Source organism: Protopterus annectens, chromosome 4.part1 (assembly GCF_019279795.1).
Source record: "Protopterus annectens isolate FY-2018-M chromosome 4.part1, PAN1.0, whole genome shotgun sequence".
NCBI classification, from domain to species: Eukaryota; Metazoa; Chordata; order Ceratodontiformes; family Protopteridae; genus Protopterus; species Protopterus annectens.
The window spans coordinates 570,345,541-570,365,550 of record NC_056734.1 but is presented as its reverse complement, the minus strand read 5'-3'; the positions used below and the strand labels follow the sequence as shown (position 1 = coordinate 570,365,550).

General features: G+C 45.0%; 1 protein-coding gene across 1 annotated transcript in view; it reads right to left on the bottom strand.

The window, feature by feature from the left end:
* Positions 1-20,010, bottom strand: part of ACTL6A (actin like 6A) — a gene marked incomplete in the record, with an annotated part of 1,351,363 nt that overhangs the window by 607,417 nt on the left and 723,936 nt on the right.

The following is a 20,010-nucleotide window of genomic DNA, read 5'->3' as shown; positions in this document are numbered from 1 at the left end:
TCCTTGAAGTTTCAAGTGATCTGCTATTACTGCCATACATTTGGTTAACACCCTGGGGGCCGTGGAGAGACGCAGAACTCTGAATTAGTAATGACTGGCTCCCAGCCAGAAGTATTAGGTACTTTCTGGCTCATCTGTTGATCTTTATGTGACAGCACGCACCCTAAAGTTCTATCAAGCACATCCAGTCGTCCTTGCCTAGGAAAGGGAGAAGGAACTGAACCATGACCATCTGAAGCTTGGTGCACTGAAATAAGTTGCTGAGATCCAAAACTGGTCTCCAGTACCCTGTTTTCTTTGGCACTAAAAAGAATCTTGAGTGAGTTCTGAATTCTACCTGGTCTAATGGGATCTTCTTGGATGTCTTCTTCAAGAAGCTTTTGTACTTGAAGTGCTGCTTGCGCCCTCTTTCTGTGTGGAGCATTGGGGATTTTCTAAGATTGGAGGTGGAAGGGAAAAGGGTATTGTATAACCTCTGGAAATAATCCTCTGCACCAAAGTATCTTTTGTTATATCTAGCCAGGCTCTCTGGTGCAGAATAAATGACCCCCGGGATTGCCTTCAGAGGGGGGGGGGGGCAACCAGGCCTCCTTTCTCTGGAACCCTGGGTATTGCAATCCACCTCTGACACGTGGGTGGCATCGACCATTGGAATTCCCCCTTTGCCCCTGGGGTAATTTTCTCCATGCCTGTCCTAGAAAGGATCCTGAGATTTCTTGAACCACATCTTCCAACCACTTTGTTGATTCCTAGAAAAGATCTCAGAGGGGTCAAAAAAAAGTAAACCCACAGCAGACAAGGTCTTTCCATCCTTCTTACACCTAAATAATATGTTCTTCACTTTGGGGCTAAACAAAGTCGTGCCAAAGGGAGCAATGTTGAACAAAGACTAGAAGGGCAGTGAAAAAAAATCACATAAGCGCATCCAGGCAGGTCTCCTGATAGAAATGCCTGAACCCGCTGTGCTTGAGGTTCCTCCGGCTACGTTCAAAATGAGCCTCATGGATGAATTTGAGAAAAACTGCAGGGTAGCCAAATGAGAAGACATAGATGATTGGACCTCTGCAGACATGGATCCTGAGAAAGTATTTGACACTTCATCAAATCCCTCTGCAACCCAGTAAAGTGTGCTAAATAATTCAGTGACCTTATGGTGAAGGTCACAGAGGCACACACGCTTGCCAAACCTTCCAATTGCCCTATAGTCCCTGTCAGAGGGATGAACAGTGGAACCCTCCTGGAAAGAGTTCCTTCTTGATGGCCACCACCATGACTATGCCATCAACGGGCATCCCTTTAGCCCAAAACTCATTCCCCCAAAGGTGATGCCATCTTATCCAGCCTCCTGGGTATGGCTCATCTATAATGGGTTCCTTCCATGCCCTCTGAGAGATTAACACAAGAAGCTCATAGGCAGGCAGAGTACAGCTAAGGAGGTAAACGGGCCAGTACCAAAAGCCTCCAGAAATAGACTCCTTAGATGAAGGATTGCTGGGTGCCCAACCACCTCTCTGCGTTACGATCTCTAGGATGTCTTCAAATGAAACACCTTCAGGAGGAGATTGTGGGGACTTATTCACTTTCATTAAAGCCTATATCCTCTGTGACAAACTCTTCTGGGGAGTCCAAGTGCCGCCTCTTACACTTTCTTCCTAGGGACCTCCTCAGTGGGATGTTCGGGGAGGTTTCAGAAGAAACTGAAATAGCCTGCTGGGAAGCTTGGGGGGTCTCAGACTGACTGTCACTGTGGTAAAACAGTGGTGAGGCTCTGAGCACTGAGACATCAAGGAAGAAGGCTGAAGACCCAGGGGGGGTTGGATAGTACAGTCGTGTACAATTACCATAAATGTAGATGTTTGAGTGTATTCACTGTTGCAGTCATCACTTGTGGGTTATCTCTGCTGTGGTAGCCCTTGGCCGGCCTGAATACCAGAGTCAATGTTTTTCTGCGTCAGCTGCTGTCACTTACTGACTGATGTCAGGGTGTCAGTGCTATAAAGCAAGGCAGCCGACGCCATTACATCAGTTTTTCTTGCCCTAACCAGTCAGAAGCCCAAGTAATAAGGTAAAGATGTCCTGGTGGCTAAAAGCCATCTACAGATGTCTCCCTAAAAAAAGAAGATACAAGGGGGAAGGAGGAAGGGAAACCAAGACTGCAACAGTGAATACACTCTAACATCTACATTTATGGTAAATGTACACAACTGTAGTGTTCTTCGTGTTTCACTGTTGCAGTCATCACCTGTGGGAGGATTCCCAAAGCTGAGGAGAGGGCTGGTAGGATGAGTAAGAGGCCTAGGCCTTGGTCAGCAAGCGCTGCAGAATTGCAGAGGCAAACCCTGCCCTAGCTCTAGAAAATAGAGTTAGGTGGTAATGCTTGGTAAAGGTATGGACAAAAGTCCAGGTAGCAGCTTCCATGATGTCCCTGACAGGAACTCCTCTGAGGAATGCTGTGGAAGTGGTGGCTGCCCTAGTGGATTGTGTTCAAATAGATTTGGGGGGGTCCCATGTAATCTGTAGCAGAAATGGATACAGTGTGATATCCATTTGGAAATGGTCTTCCCCTCTGCTCCTAGGGCAAAGCTGACAAGTAGTTGGTCTGTTTTCCTGAAGGGTTTAGTATGGTCCAGATAGTATCTGAGCTGTATGTGCACGTCTAGTGAGTGCAAAATTCTTTCTCCCTTGTTTTGAGGGTTAGGAAAGCAGGTGGATAGATGTATGGCCTGGTTGTCTCTCACATTAGATACCAGCTTGGGCATAAAGGAGGGGTTAGTCCTCAGGGAAACACTGTCTGCATGGAAAATGATGAAGGGCTCAATGGCCATCAGTGCCTTAAATTCTGAAACCCTTCTACCTGATGTGATAGCTAGGAGAAAAGCAGTCTTCCAGGAGAGGTATCTTAGTTCTGCTGAAGCACCAGGTTCAAAGGGTGGCACAGTTAAGTTTTTCCAAAACATAATTTAGGTCCCAGGCTGGTGTGGGTGGCCTTCTGCGGGGGGGTTCTGATATTAGAAGCCCCTCTGAGAAATTGTTTTATCAAAAGGATGGGAGAACAGGGGCTGCTCTGTGTCAAAATGAGCTGAAATGGCTGTGGCATAGATTTAATAGAAGAGAAGAAGAGGCCACTATTAAGCATCTCCAGGATAAGCGGGATGGAAGGTTTTGAGGTACTGCCCCCCTCTGGACTGGTTCCAAAAGCAGAATATTTTCCATTTTCCTGCATAAGATTTTCTGGTGCTGGAGCTTCTGGCCTCTGTGATAACGTCTAGGACCTGTTTGCTCAACAGGAGCCCCTTATTTGCCTTTAGAGTATTAGCGATACTAACAGTTTGAGAGTCTGCAGCATCCCCCCCACACACCTGAGTCAGGGGGTCTGATACCAGTGGAAGCTGCCTGGGGGGGGGGGGCTGTAATGTCAGGCTGTGCAGTAAAGGGTACCAATGTTGTCTGGGCCAATCTGGAGCAATGAGGATGGCCTTTGGTCTCTCCTCCCTTAGTCTGATCAGTACCTTGGGAATAAATACATAAAGAGTGTGTTCCAGAGGAAGGTGAAGGCATCCACCATCCATGCTAGGTGGTGATACTCCCTGATACAGAAGTTTTTCAGCTGATGGTTGAGATGCGAAGCAAAGAGATCCATCTCTGGAGTTCCCCATTCCTTAGTGATATGTAAAAAAAATTTCTGTGGAGCTGCCATTCGTGGGGATCCAGTAAGTTCCTGCTTAAGTGGTCTGTCAGGGTGTTGTTGGTCCCTGGTAGGTATTGGGCTATTAGGTGTAGTTCCACAGAAGAGGCCGTCAGCCAGAGATTCATGGCTAGCTTGCACAGAGGGTAAGATTGGGTCCCTCCCTGTTTGTTGATGTACCGCACTACTGTGGTGGTGTCTTTTGATGAGAAGAACCCTCTGGCTCAAGATGGGGTTTGAAGGATGTCAGAGTCTTTTGTACTGCCATCATTTTCTTCTGGCTGATGTGTAAGGGAAGGTGCTGGGCATCTCAAAGACCTTGGGTGCACCTGCCTTCTAGGTGAACACCCCAAGCAATGTCGGAGGCATCAGTGGTAATGGTCTGCCAGGCAGGTTGAAGAAAGACCCTTGTTCTTGGCACAGGCCCCTGCCCACCACAGAAACTCTGCCCTTATACAGGGGATCAGAGGGAGTGGGGTCTCTAGAGGTTGATAGTGTTGACCCCAAAGGTTCTTTAGATACCACTGAAGCTTTCTCAGGTGAATCCTGGCCAGAGGAATTAGAAGGATGCAAGATGCCATGTACCTCAAAGGCTTGCAGGAACTTCCTCACAGTGAAGTAACTTCTGGAAGCCAGCTGGGAAAAGTAGACAAGCAGGAAGCTCTGCTTTTCTGGGGATAGGAAGGCCATTTGGGAGGATGTATCCAGCATTGCTCCCTAGAAAATGATCTTCCTGGAAGGTGTTTGCTTTGATTTCTTCATGTTGAAGGTGTACCCTAAGGAAGTTCGGAGGGTTTTGACAAAGAGGTGGTCCTGGAGCAACATTTCTTTGCACTCTGCCTGAATGAGGCAGTAGTCCAGGCAAGGGTAAATCTGTATGTTTCTCTGTCTGCAAAATGCTATGGCCAGGGATAAGCATTTGGTGAATACCCTGGGAGCAGTAGATAAGCCAAAGGGCAGCACAGAGAACTGAAAGTGTTGTGAGTCTGCTCTGAAGCAAAGTAATTTCTTGCAGGATTCTCTTACGGGGATATGGAGATAGGTCTAGGTCTAGGGCCAGGCATTTTTTGTCAGCACAAGCAGCAGCTGCTGCAAGGTTAGCATTTTGAATCTGGGGACCACCAGAGAGGTGTTCAGAAAGGATAGATCCAGGATGGGGCACCAGGTGCCCTCTTTTTTGGGAACAAGGAATAGTCTGGAATAAAAGCCTTTGCCTGTTTGATCTGGGGGAACAGGTTCTACTGCCCCATGGGATATGAGAGTTTGGACTTGTTGCAATGCCACTGCCCACTGATTTGGAGGTAAGTCTGGGTACCCTCTTGGAATTGGGAGTTCTTTGAAAGAGAATTTATATCCCTGAAAAATGATTTTTAAGACCCATTGGTCCTTTGTAACTGAAAGCCAATTTTCTTTGCAGAGGGAGAGCCTTCCTCCTAGCTTTTGATGAGTGGAAGGAGGGCAGAGGGGGGAGAGAGGGATACACAGAGGGTTTTTGCCATAGGATGGCTTACAACTCCCTGCCTTTGAGACGGAGGCGAGTTCACTGTTCGGTTCTCTGTTGTCCCTGGGATAGGGGCCTGGATGGTCTGTCCTTGCAGGGATTACCTTGCCCCTGTCTGCTAGGTGCAGGAAAGGACTACTGCTTAGTGGGAAAATTCCTGCTGAACCTAGGAGGTTGAACCCGAAAGAAATCTTTTACTGTTTGCACAGATTTTGCTTAGTCTTCCATCTTTTTAAGCAACTCTTCTGCTTTGACTGCATCAAATAATTTATAGACTTGACATGATCAGGCAGAGGTTGTTCCTTCAACCATGTATGTCTTCTAATAAGAGATCCTGACACTGCGGCCCTGCTTGAGGCTTCTAGGGCGTCATATTCACAGTGTAATGAGTGTTTGGCCACTTGACAAGTAGAGTGCAGTAAATCTGCTAACTCTTTAGAATTAGCAGAGTCAGGAAATGTTGAAATATTTTTCTTTAATAGTCCCAAAGTGCTTTGTTGATATTTTAACATACGGAACTGACAATGGAGTGCTCTGATAGCTAAGGTTGCAGAGGTGTATACTTGTTTACCCCATCTGTCCAGAGCTCGGGAAACCTTGTCAGACGGAATAGGATTCTTCACAGAACTAGTCTTAACTCCTTTAGGTCCCTGTGTAATGACCTCCGGTTCAGCAGCTGGATTTCTGTACAGGTATTTGTGAGAATCTGATACCCTGTAATACCTGTCAGGTTTACTGGGAGCAGGTGGAATGGCATCAGGTGTTAAGCCGACTTCATGGAAAACATCTTCCACCACTTCTAAGATAGGGGGATGGTCAGGGGTTTGTGCTGGGGCAGATCTAGAAACTCAGTCTTTTCTTAGACAGGGGGGGGGCTGAGATTCCCAAAGGAAATGTTCCCTGAGGGTGTGAAGGGTTTCTCCAAAGGAAAGGTCTTCTGGTGGGAAGGCAGAAGGGATAGATTTCTCTGCATTTGAATCCTCATAAGCAGTCAGAGGTTGTTCCTCTTCAAAATCTGAATAATCAGATTCCTCCAAATCCTGTTCTCTCATTATTTCAGCAAAAGGGTGTCTTTTCCTTTTAGAAGTTGTGGCCTGACTACCCCTGATAAGGGAGATAAGATCCTCCACCATTTTAAGCAATTTGGCATGAGGTGGTGGGGCAGGAGTAAGATGGTAGCTAAAGGTAGGTTTTTCTAGGAGTGGCCTGGCTTCTGGCCTAAGAGTATCCATCGGTCCAAGAGAAACGGACATCGGATGGGAAGATGTTTTTTGTCTAGAAGCGGTAGTGCGAAAGGCCTCCTCAGAAGCTAGTGCCTGCGTCGCGGCTCCACACCCAACTGAGGCAGAGACAACCAAAGGCTTGGAAGACGAAGAAGATTTCTGTTGCATACCGGACTCCAAAAGGATCTCGGTAGAGGCCTGCATATAGATATTGTATCGAGCATCAGGGGCTGCGAAAATGCCTGCCTCACTGAATTCTGGAGACCTGACAACCTGTTTAGCAGTAGTGTCGTCTGAAGGCATAGCCTAGTGTCGTCTGTCTCTATCTTTATCTCTACGTCTTTTCGGTATGTCTAAGGATTGTTGGCTGACCGGATGCCATTTTGGAATGTGAAAACGGAAGGTGAAAATACCAGTCTACAATAAGACTTCTACGATGAAATGGTTCTCACATTAAAGAGAGCACAGAACCGGCAACAAGGGACGTCATTGATCTGAGCCTAAACACGTGACGCAGTATGAATGCAAGTCTCGGTATGGGATTTGCTTTCCACAGGTGAGATAATTGTTAACTTTTTCGGACATTGGTTAGCGCAAGAAAAAAAAAGGATCCCCAATGGGCACTTAGCTTTAGACGTTTTCAGCTGTAATTTGAACTCTGGTAGCGACTGACCAGCACACTTGCGAACTGCTTCTGCTACGGGCTCCACAGCAAGAAAGACTGGTGCAATGGTGCCAGCTGCCTTGCTTTATAGCACTGACGCCCTGATGTCAGTCAGTAAGCGACAGCAGCTGATGCAGAAAAACATTGACTCTGGTATTCGGACCGGCCAGGGGCTACCACAGCAGGGATGACCCACAGGTGATGACTGCAACAGTGAAACACAATCATCCATCTGTTCTCCCAGGGCAGATAAAACCCTCTTCACCCCTCCAAAACCACCAGCCCACAGAAGAAAGCAACGACCACAAGCCAGTATCCAAAACGCAATTTATTCTTGGATGTCTCGGTACAAATACCTTCAAGGAGTAAAATACATCTAAATTATCTCGCTTTTATATACATCCTAAACACGTTCATTAACACTCAATTAACAAATTAACCAATTAAAAAAGCACCAATTACATTCTGCATTTAGTTAAGTGTCAAATTTTAAAATATACAGGGACTCTGAATAACTTGTTCTTTATATTCACATTTTCATAAACATTATCTACTTTTTCTGATATAGTACCTTTCAAACCTGCAGATTCCCCTCTGTGCATTTTATTAAAATGTTCTGCTACTGAACTTTCCTTTTTATTTTTTTCAATGTCCCTAATGTGTTCCATTAGCTTCACTTTAAATGCCCGCTTAGTTTCTCCCACATAAAATTTATCACATGGGCATTTCAAGGCATATATAATACCCTCTGTACCACATTTAAATTGTCCCTGCAACCTAAAATTTATGCCATTTTGTTGAAGCCTGTAACCAAGTACAAGACTTCGTATCATACTCTAGGGGAGTGTAGTGTAGATTCATGGGGGGGGGGTATAACACCACTAACATTTATAAATTTCTTCCTATTCTGTATGAAATTTTAGGTACATCTGTAACTCATTCAGAAAAATCTCTTAGAAAAGTAATGAAGTTCAAATAAGGTTTAACCACCTTAACTACTTCATCACAAACTATAAGTGGTGACAAAATACATATCGTCCTTATCATTCTTCCCATGTCTAACACTATAATAACCCGATTTTACCTTAACATCCCCTTTTACATATTCATTAATAAACATTTTCCAAGATTTATTTAACTCATTGTTATACCCCCTCGATTTAAACATGGAGATGCTTTTCAATAATTCTTCACTGAAGTCCATCTCCTCATTACAAAGCCTATACAAGGCTGGGAAGCTTGGGAGTCTCAGACTGGCTGTCGCTATGGTAAAAAGTGATGAGGCTCCGAGCACAGAGACATCAAAGTAAAAGGCTGAAGACCCGGGGGGGTTGGATCCATCTGTTCTGCCAGAGCAGATAAAAACCCTCTTCACAGCCTCAAAGGCAGACAGCTCTGGAGAAAGACAAGACCTATGATCTAAAAAGACAAGCTTTTGGACTACTGTCCTCCTCCATTCTGAAGGCATCTCTCTGGAACAGAGCTATCCAATGCCAAGGCTCTGAGGTGCAAAGATGGCTCTTGACAACTTCTGAGTTGACGCAAACACCTCTGATCTGACAGGGAAGTTTCAGCTCAGAGTCCTCTGGATCTGACTGAACCGGAGGACTCAGATTAAGCTTCTGATCAGAAGATATTGGTATCCTCCGATCACAGCCAGACTGCTCAGATTCAGTGACTCAAACAGATGAATGAATCAGATGAGGAAGTTGTAAAGTGGGGTGTGGTAGACTAGACGACCTGACCAGAAGGGGTAGGAGCCGGTAAGAGACCCTATGTTATGACGTAATGCCATCTGTGCCAGGGAGAGTACAGCAATACAAGTGTACATATGCCAGCATAGCTAGCTGGAGTTCTGTAAATAATTTTATGTTATTTCAATATCACAATGATTTGTACAGATGCAGGAGTTAAAAATATATTTGTGAAGTTATTTGTGTTAAAAATGCATCAACAGTAGGTCCTGCTGGACAGAAAGACTGTATGCATGTACATTAAGCTGTACTGTTGTAACTGGTCAAATGTGTATGTTTATCAGATAACCCTGGAAATGTGGAAAATCTGAAATTGTGTTACAGCTTTCAGATGCTGCCACAGATCTTAGCAAACATGTGTGTGTATTGTACCAAAGTCAGGTGGCTAGAAGTGGTCATCTTCTAACCAGCATCTGGTTTCTTTGGAACTCTCACAGCAGCACTTTGGAACCCGACAGGAAAGATTTTTGACAGGATATATATCTTACACATCCACACAGACAGGAGATATTATCTGGATTTTGCTGTTGTAACACACTCAGCACACATCAGCTCACCTTGCTTTAGTAAGCAGTCAGGTAACAGTAATTCTTTAGTCAATCAGGGACATTTAGTGAGAACAGTTTATTTTATTTTTATTTCATTTATTTTACATTTGTTTACCGGGATGGTACAACTGGGCTAGTAGCCCGTTTTCAGTGGAGGCCCAGGGAGATCAACTCCATACAGTGTAATAGATGGAATGAAAACACATTCGTAAAGCATGAATAAATTTCAGACATTATCACATTTTGATAGAGGTTCACAAATGCAGTAAATTACAAGCATGTCTAACAGAATAGATTACATAAGGATTCACTTTAGAAGCTCGAAATACTGAAATGTTGAAATTCAGTATTTCGAGCCCATAAAGTGGAATCCTGAAAAGAGCGAAAGCTCAGAAGCGCGAAATTCAAAACCTTGAATACCGGAGGTTTTGAATTTCGCACTTCTGAGGTTCTATTGTGGTTACAGATTCAGGCAAGTGTGTGTTAGGGGTTTTGGGTAGGGGCTGTGGCGTGTGTTAGTGCGTTTTGTCACTGTGATGTGTGTGTGTGCAAGCAAAATGTAGCTTGTGTGGTGGTGTTTTGTGTGCGTGTGTAGTGCGACCTCTGAGTTAGAATATTTAAGTAGGGGGAGCATGGGGGCTTGCCCCCCTGCTTTTATGTAGTAGAAAGCTTGTGTTTGTGTGTGGGGAGGATGGTGTGTGTGCAGTAGTAGCACAAAATTCAAAATCTCTGGTGTGCAAGATTTTGAATTTCGCACTTCTGAGTTTTCTATGTTTTGAAGATTCGACTTTATAGCTTCAGAATACTGAATTTCGACATTTCAGTATTGAGATATAAAGTGAATCCATTACATACAGACTACACTATTACACCTTCAGCTGATATTGTCACACACAGCATGTTGAGGTAAGACATACGTAAACTGTAAAACAAACCGTATAATTTTGTAGCAGAGTCAACTGAATGGTGTATGGAGATCACATTGGTTGGGAGACTGGAAAAAAGAGCTGTGGAAAAACAGTGAGTGAGTAGTTAGGATTTTTTTTTGCATCGGTGAGAAACTATCCAACTGTATTATTTTTTATATCTCTGCGGTTGAAACTGTTTACTGTACTCAGTATCTTCCTTTTTTCAGTTTTATTATTTATCATCAAATATTTTAATACCTTTCATTATGGCTGGTCCTTTAGAAAATACTCAACATCTTGAGAGTACTTCTGCTTGTTTCAGTGACAATGTGGCCACTCCTGAAAGCCTTGCTGATTTGGTCGCACCTTACCATTTATATTAGTATTAATTTTACGCAGTATAATTGGGTACCCTTTGCAAGAGCCTTAGGGCAGCTGACTGGTGGCAGCATGATTATTTCAGAGTCTGGGCAGAAAGGGGCACATTAGTAAATCTTTGTCAGCTTTTCCCAGGGGTGCGTGTGAGAAACAAATACCCAAGTGTGTGTGTGTCAGCTACTAGGAACAGGGACACAGAGCTCCAAAAGTGGCTAGTGTGGAGTTTTGTCTGGGTCTGGAGAGAGAAAAGAGTCCAGCCACAGGTATGGCGCATGCTCCATGTGTGCTTTTATGGGAAACTATGCTTGGTACAGGGAGCTGCAACTGAAAATACTGTAGGAATCCATCTTTCTTCTTAGTGACCATCCCTCACCAGAATCAGTGGAGAGGATAGAGTCACACACCCATCTGACTGTGCCAAGAGGATCTTCTGCACCACTCTTTCCACATCTTCCTCAAACTTCTGGAAGAACAAGTGGAAGCAAAAAATGGGGACGTGGGTCTATGATGCTCCAAACAGTGTTGAGGGCACCCCTGAGGGCACTGGATCTAAAGACAGCAAATATTTTGTCCTTTGTAGATAAATAAGACTTAAGGCGGTAGGGCTGGAGGTAATCGGATCCAGTAACTTTTTCATCGGATCCAGTAACTTTTTCATCGGATCCAAGGAAGTCTGATCCACCACTTTTTTCTTTGGATCTGAGGGTGAGGCTGGATGCAGCTTCGATCTTATTCTAGATTGCTCCGAAACCTGGGAAGATGTGGATGGTCTCTGAGAAGACTACTTTGAATCTTAACTTTTGGGGAAATGAGCCCCAGATATTGCCTCTCCGAAAACGGAAGGGAGCAAACCTTGCAAAATAAGTTTGTTTTTCCTTTCAACTAAGGCCCTGGGGGTTAAAGCTACAACAAATACAACAATCTTCCTGCAAGTGTAAAGGGCCAAGGCAACAAACACAGATTGGGCATAGGAAGCTTGTGCCCACACCTAACACACTTTTTGAATCCAGTGGGGCCTTTTTCTGACATATTGCAACAGAAAAACACTTTCAAGAAAAAAACAGACTAAGGAAATACTGAAAAAGAGAAGGAAAAGTACCAGCTATGGTAGCAATTCACTTCACTAGGTGTAGATTGAAAGACAGAAAAGTACTAGTAATAGTAACTGAAACACACAGTACACAAAATAAAAGATAAAGTTCACTAATGTAATTCTACAAGGAAGGTAAGGGAGAAGGAACATTAGAAATATTAGAACTATGCCTAAAATAAGGAAATAGAGGGTTTTATAAGGTAATAAAGCACTTGTCTCAAATAGCTCGAGAGATGGTCAACTACATCCTTTGCTAAAAGAGGCAAACGAGATCTGAGGTAACTTACGGTTGGTGCATTATGGGTAAGGGAAAAGCTCGACAATTTTTGGTTGCCACAAGCTTTAGCAACGGCTGAATCAGATCAGGGGATTGGATCTGAATCCATCAGTTGAGGACAGAATGAAACTTGCCATCAGATCAACAGTTATGGATAGGAGGAGAAAGATGGGGATTGGAAAATCTGTGGGTTTCAGGCTGAAGCCCTCAAACCCTTGCAAGACTGACCCTAGCTCTCTATTTTTTTTTCAAATACTCAGACATGTATACTCTAAGAATGCCTTTTCCTTATGTGCCAGGGACAGCTGCCCCTTTGCCCAAAAGTCTTTCATGCCTTAGAGAAGCAGTTGTCATACACCCTTGGTTTCATTTAATAATTAAACCCCATGCTTACACTAACAATATGACACCTATCATGGCAGAACAGATGGAATTTCTTTGGTAGTTTCCTTCAGCCAAAAGTATAGTTGTTGAGGACATCAAGGTCACTAGCATCCTCAGATCTTCAAATCTATTAAAAATTAAAATCTTTAAAGACAGCACGAATGATATAATTCTACAGCAACCAGAAAAATCAAAAGTGGGCACTTACTGCAGCTTTGAAGCTTTTAGGTGACAATTATGAACAAATCTTATAATTCTTCTGTATGGGGGGCATCAGTAAGGTGGCCCTTTACATTACACTTTCTGCTGATGTCTATACTGTAGAAGAGGCTGGCCATGAATGATGGACATGCAAAAGCTCAGAAGTCTGTGCAAACAGTCTGACATCTGTCTGCAGTACAATTCCCGTATGTACGAGACTTGTAGCAGTGATCTTAAGTATGAGCAGAGTCAAACATAGAAAAATAAGACTCGTTCATGTCTTAGTTTGTCAACCGTTTCCTTACTTAGCCACTTTAAAAGTGCAGTCTTTCACTCTCTCACAGTATCTTTAGTTACTGGAAATAGACTGCTTTAAACAGTACAGACATTCCCTTGCTTCAACTTTCTCTCATACATATAATGCAATTTTCTTCCAGAGTGAAAAGCTTTATTATATTTATTATTGTTTGACAACTGGCTGGATGGAATGTTTTAGGAGTTCAAAATCCTTTTAGCCATGACTCAGGACATATGGGGATTATAGTACAAGTTTAATAATCCAAATAAAGATAATTTTTCTTCCCTTCAGCTTTCACAAAATTTCTATTCAGGATTCAACACAAAAAGAAGTTACGTCTTACCATAATGTTCCATCTGTATTGTTGATCCTCGTTCAGTTATTACCGCCTGGGTTATCGGTTCCGACCTTGGAACCGAGCCGGCCATCTTCCAAGCTCACAACAGCCACAAACTCTCAAGCTAAACTCTTACATACAATTCCCCTCTCCCTGTTACCTCACCTTGAGTTTGAAAGTCAAAGACAGTAGAGGCTACCTCTGGTCAAAGGACCCAACGGAACTGGATAAGGAGATCCACTATAAGCCTCAGGAGGGTGAAGGAGGGAGAGTCATAATGACTGAACGAGGATCAACAATACAGATGGAAAGTATGGTAAGACATAATGTCTTTATCTGACCGTGTTAATCCTCGTTCATTCCTTATGCCTGGGACAGAGTCCCCAGCTACCTTTATTCCTGGGAGGCTCTCATGGAAGGACATTCCTGAGCACCAGTGAACCAAAGGATGCTCTTCCTCTGGAGGCCAAATCCAATTTGTAATGGCTGATGAAGGTAGGAGGTCTAGCTAAAGTTGCAGCTGCACAAATGTCAGGTAAATAAGCTCTAGCATGGAAGACAGCAGAAGTTGCTACTGATCTAGTGGATTGAGCCCTTAAGGCTGTGGTCAGAGGGATATCGTGAGTTTTGTGAATAAATGTTACACAGTCTTAACCATTTTGGCCAATGTGACCTTAGAAACAGCACATCCAAGTCTAGGTCCAGAATAGGCCAGGAATAGTTTATCTGATTTGCGAGAAGCCTTAGTTCTGTCCAGATAGAAACAAATTTGCCTGTGAATGTCTAGGGTATGTAGACAATACTCTCCTCTGTTAGAATGAATGGGAAAGAAAACTGGCAATTCAATGGTTTGGTTAATGGACATTTCAGAGATCACTTTTAGCAGAAAGGAAGGATTAGTTCTCAATGACACTATCTTTATGAAAGATCAAGTAAGGCTGTTTGATGCATAGAGCTTGAAGTTCAGAGATACGTCTGGCAGAAGTAATGGCGGCAAAGAACAAACTTGAGGTCGCATTAAGAAGCTGGTTCAAAAGGAGATGTTGTCAATGCTTGCAGGACTAATGACAGGTCCCATGGCTGGACAGATTCTCTAAGAGGGTGGTTTCAAATGGTTTATGCCTTTTAGAAAGGTCTTGCATAATTTGTGTGACATAAGGGAAGAGTCATGGAAAATTAGATATTTTGGCCAAATGAACTCAAATGGTAGAAGTAGATAGGCCAGATTGGAATAAACTTAACAGGTATTCCAGTACTACCAGCACTGGTGCTGAAAAAGGGTCTATTCGTTTTTCCTTCAGCCAAATGGTAAACCTTTTCCACTTGCTGAGATAAGTAGTTCTGGTGGAAGACTTATGAGATGCAATAAGAATGTCACATACTGGGGAAGAAAGATCAGTCTGCCTGGCAATCACCGAAGTGGAGGAGCCAAGCTGTGAGCTTCAGGCTGTTCAGGTTGGGTGAATCAGGTTCTACGGATGGGAGACAGAGTTGGATCGAGAATCCATGACTGATCTAGCAGGTGAGGCCATAGGAAGGGGAGCCAAATTTGACAAGGCCAATATGGCGCTATGAGGATTATCTTGTTCTTCAACTGGCGGGTTTTCTTCAGAAACTGGGGAATGAGAGGAAGAGGGGGGAAAGGCATAAAGCAGACCCGAGGGCCAATCGTGGACTAGAGCGTCCCTGGGTGGCTGTCCACGAGGAGAATCAGGGCGAAGTAATTGCTGCATTTGTAGTTGGTTGGGGATGCAGAGAGGTCACAGCAAGGGAGACCCCAGTGGTTGAAAATCTCCACCACTGTAAGAGGATACAGAGACCACTCGTGCGGTTGCAGAATGCACCTGCTCAATCGATCTGCTATCACAATGGAACTCCCAGGAATGTGCATTGCTATCAGAAAGCGGTTGGTAGCCATCGCCCATTGCCATATCCTCATGGCCTCTCGACAAAGTGGGTAGGATTTGGTTACGCCTTGTATGTTGATGTACTAGACTACAGCCATGTTGTACAATTGTATTGCAATAGTCTCTGAAGGAAGGAGGGGATGGAATGCTTGCAACTCTAGAAACACCGCCCTTAGATCTAGGACATTTATATGCAGATAGGCCTCTAGTTCCGAACACATGGCTTGGACTGTCTTCCCCTGAAAAAGTCACCCCCCACCCCAATCAGGGAGGCATCCACGGTCACTGTGGCTTTGGGCTGTTGGGGTGTGAAGAGGCAAAACCATTGTGACGGGTTCTGCGACATCCACCAAATCAAGTCTTGTTTGCATCTCTGAGCCAACCGAATCTGGTATGATAGAGGAAACTGAAAAGGGTACCACTGGGTGAGTAGTAACCATTGTAAAAACCTCATGTGGAATCTCGCAAGGGGGGCAATGGTGATGGAAGCTGCCAATGGAACCCAACAGCTGGAGGACAGAATGTGCTGTGGATCTTTCCCTTGAGAGGATGGGTATGAGTTGTTGTTTTATCCTTAAAATTATGTGCTCTGGAATCAATGCCGTGCAGTTCTTTGTATCCAACAGGACCTCAATGAATTCTATGGATTGGGATGGGGATAGGTTGGATTTTTGCCAGTTTATAGTTAACAGCTAGCCTTTCTATGGTGTGAAGGCAGTATGCCAAGGCTTCTTCCAATAGATGTCTGGTGGGGGCGGTGATGAGCCAGTCTAGGTATGGAAACACCCGGAATCCTTGCAGTCGCAGGTGAGCTGTGACAACTGCCATGCACTTTGTGAACACTGGGGGCTGTAGAGAGTCCGAAGGGGAGTACTCGGAACTGGTAATGACTGGCTCTCGCACGGAAGCGAAGAAATCTTCTCGATGGTCTGTCCACCTTTATGTGGTAGTACGCATCTTGAAGAGCTATAGAGCACATCCAATCGCCTGCCTCCAAGAGTGGGAGGACAGACTGTATTCTGACCATCCGGAATTTATGTACCTCTAGGAATTTGTTTAGCACACTGAGATCCAAAATCAGTCTCCAGTGCCTGGTCTTTTTTGACACCAAAAATAATCTTGAGTGGAATCCCAATCCTATCTGGTCTGGTGGGACTATTTGGATGACTTCTCCTTAGCAGCTTTGGAATCTCTAATGCTGCTTCTTCCCTCTGACTGGGTGGAACGTCGGGTAAGTTTCTTGGGGGGGGGGCAAAGATAGAAGGGAATATGATAACCTCTGGTTATCTCTCGTGCACAAGAATCAGTGGTAATGGTTAGCCAGGCAGAAGGGTACAAAGAGAAACGACCCCAACTGCTTCCATAGGAAAGCAGTTTGGCTGCTCTTCAGGAGTGCTGGTTACGCGGACCTCCTCTGCCCCGAAAGGGGCGTTTTCCATACGAGTTTCCTCCTCTGCCTCTAGGGGAAAACTCGGCTAGTGTGTCACAGAAAGAACCTTGACACTTTTTGTGCCACATCTTCCCACTCTTCTGGTTTCTGGAGAAAGCCCGTTGAGGGGAAGAACAACAGACACCCATGGCAGAAAGCGTCTTGCTGTCCTGTTCACATCTAGCCAATGTGTCTTTTACCTTGGGTCCAAATAACGAAGAGACTTCGATGGGAGCGTTCAGAAAGGAAGCATTGAAGGGTTCGGTGAAATCACACAAGCGCTTCCAGGCATGCCGCCTCAGGACACTGCCTGCACCCGCTGCTCTAGCTGCTTCTTCTGATGCGTGAGAAATCAGATGCATGGAGGAGTTAGAGATAGATTCAAGGGTGGCTAACTGAGGCCACAGTCCTGGACCTCATCAGACACAGCTCCAGCCAAAGTTTCAGAGAGCTCAGAAATTAAGTCTCTTTGAAGCCTGGTAAAATGTGCCATATAATTCAGGGACCTGACTGCAAAGGTCGCTGATACAAAAGTACGCTTCCCTAATCTGTCCACCGTCCGGAACTCTTTGTTGGGTGGGTGGACAGTCTGGCTTTCTTCCACCAGATCCTTTTCTGTCGCTGCTGCCGCCACCACCAAGACATCTACAGGAAGACCTTTGGACCAATGAGGATCACTATCTGGAGGGAACAAGATTTTATCTGGCCTGCAGGGAACAGCGCTAACTGTGTCAGAAGCCTTCCATGCATGCTGCACGACAAGTCGGACAAGGTCGTCAGCAGGTGGAGTAACCCAGGAGGTAGGGGGCCAGACACGAAAGGCCTGCAGGAACACAGACTCTTCAGAGGTCGGGTTAGAGGGCCACCATTCACCTCTCTGTTTAAGTATTTCAAGGATATCTCCAAAGGATACATCAGAGGGTGACCGAGGGGACCCTTCCTCATCATCAAAGTCTGTGTCTTCTGTGAGGGACTCCTCTGGGGAGTCCACATGCTTCCTCTTACACGAACTCTTGCGATGAACTTCCTCAGGGGGAGAATCTGGGGAAGACTGCGCAAAAGGGGCCTCCTGTGGGAGTGTGCCCTGAGGTCCTTGTGCCTGGTGTCCACCAGGGGTGGCTTGTGTAAGCTGCAGTCTGGAGGAGGACGGGGGCACTGATGGCACAGGATCGCCAAAAGACGCAAGAGCCTTCTCAATGTGTTGGAAAGCTGGTCCACCCGAGGAGGTCATGCCTCGCTCAAGTAAATCAGCCCACCGACTCTGAGTCCCTGGATGGCTGTGAAAAAAAAAAAAGTACATATGCCACAGCTGGCATCCAGAGCAGTGACTGGAGTGAAAAGTCTCTCCTGCCACAAAGGCAACTGCGGCTCCTTAGTGAGGTCCATAAAAGGAGCCGAAGTGAGGGAAGTCTGTGCTACAGCAAGGGGCTTCAAAGGCAATGAAGGAGGAGAATAGGTAGGGGTCTTTGGAGAAGGGTGTTCACCTCCGAAGGAAGAATAGGTCCTGGAGGGTTGGATACCTCTGGCCAAAAGCAATTGATCCACAAGACGCACCACATCGTGTTCAGAGAGGCTTCTAGTGGATCTCATGGACATAGCTGAAGGGGAGTCAGGTCTATCTCAAGGATGAAGGAAACTCTGTGCCTACAAAGGGGTCTTTGGATGGTGCTAAAATAGGCATCTGTACAGAGAAAAATGGAGCCGTTAAGGCTTGTACTACTGCTGTCTGCACCAAAAAGATCATCGGTGCCGAAGGTAAGGACTGTACCAACGAAGTCGGTACCAAAGTGGTAGTTGGCACTATGGTAGGTGCCAAGAGTTTGTGCGGAAAACGAGGTGGTTGGTGCCGAAGCAGGAGAGGGCGTCGGAACAGGCATCGACGTCGTAAAGGTCTGCATCGATGAAAAAGTCGGTGCCGGTAAGAAAGTCTAAACCGAGGGGCCCCTAGGTTCCGATGAGTTGTAGGGCACAGTACTCTGTGCCGAAGGCTTCGGTGCAGAAGATCTAAGGACCAAAAGCTTCGGGGCTGAGGAAGTCAAATCCGAACTAGAAAGTTTGGCCCACTTAGGTCTTGGTTCCTGGTGGTCCCCAACAGGAGGTGACGGAAGAGACTTGGCCTTCTTGTGGTCATCTCTTTTCTTATGGGAACTAGGAGGGGTTGAAGCCTCCGACCCAGAAATAGCCTCTGAAAAGGAAAATTTAAGTAGTCCCTTTCAGATCAGTTTATTTTTCCTTTCCACCAAAGTCCTGTTAGAAAAGTTGGCACATATCCCGCAAGGTGGGTCAACAGTCAAGTTTGGCACACCCAAAGAGTAAACACAATGCATTTGCATCCGAAATAGGCAATTTATGCCCACAATCCACACATCTTTTAAATCCCGGACCACCTTGTTTCTCTGCCATGATATGTAGGAGGAAGAAAGAAAAAAGGAAGGGAGAAGGTACCAACAATGGTACGAGAAATACCCGAAGGTTAAGCAAGGAAAGGTTTTACCAACGATGGTAAAGGAGTTACCTCACGGTAAGAAGAAAGAAGGGCTAGAAAAAAACAAAATAGAGTCGCTAGATGCGATAGGGTAAGAGAAAGTACAGTTGTGTACACTTACCATAAAAGTAGATGTTAGAGTGTATTCACTGTTGCAGTCATTACATTTGGGTAATCTGCTGGCAGGTTGCCCTCAGTTGGCCTGAATAGCAAAGTCTTGGGTCCTGCGTCGGTTGCGGTCTCCTCTTCCATGACGTCAGGGGTATAAAACATGCAGCCGATGCCATTTTAATCAGTTTTTCTTGCCCCAGATGTTAGGTGCCCCCCAAATGGGGAGTAAAAATATATACATAAATAAACTGTAAATATATAAATGCACTTTTAGAAATATAAAATTTACCTTCAACTAAAAGCAAATACACCACAAAGGCTTTTGAGTATAGTGAAGGAAAGAAAAGGTATAGAATGGATGATGGCGGGTGGGTAACCCGGACTGCAACAGTGAATACACTCGAACATCTACATTTATGGTAAGTGTACACAACTGTACTATGTTCATATTTCACTGCTGCAGTCATTACATTCGGGTAGAATCTCAAAGTTATGGATGGGAGGATGGAACTAAACAGCATTAGGAGCAGCTATAAGGCCCTGCAGGACTGCAGTGGCAAAGCCTGCCCTGGATTTAGAGAAGAGAGGTAAATAATGCTTTGTGAAAGTATGAACAGAGCTCCAAGTAGCAGCTTCTAGAATGTCTTTGGTTGGGAGCCCTCTGAGAAAAGCTGCTGAAGTAGAGGCAGCCCTGGTGGAATGGGATCTGATCCCCTTGGGCACAGATTTACCATGGTGCAAGTAGCAGAAACAAATGCAATGGCTTATCCATTTAGAAATAGTCTGCTTTGATATAGCCTTTCCCTCTGATCCTGCAGCAAATGCTA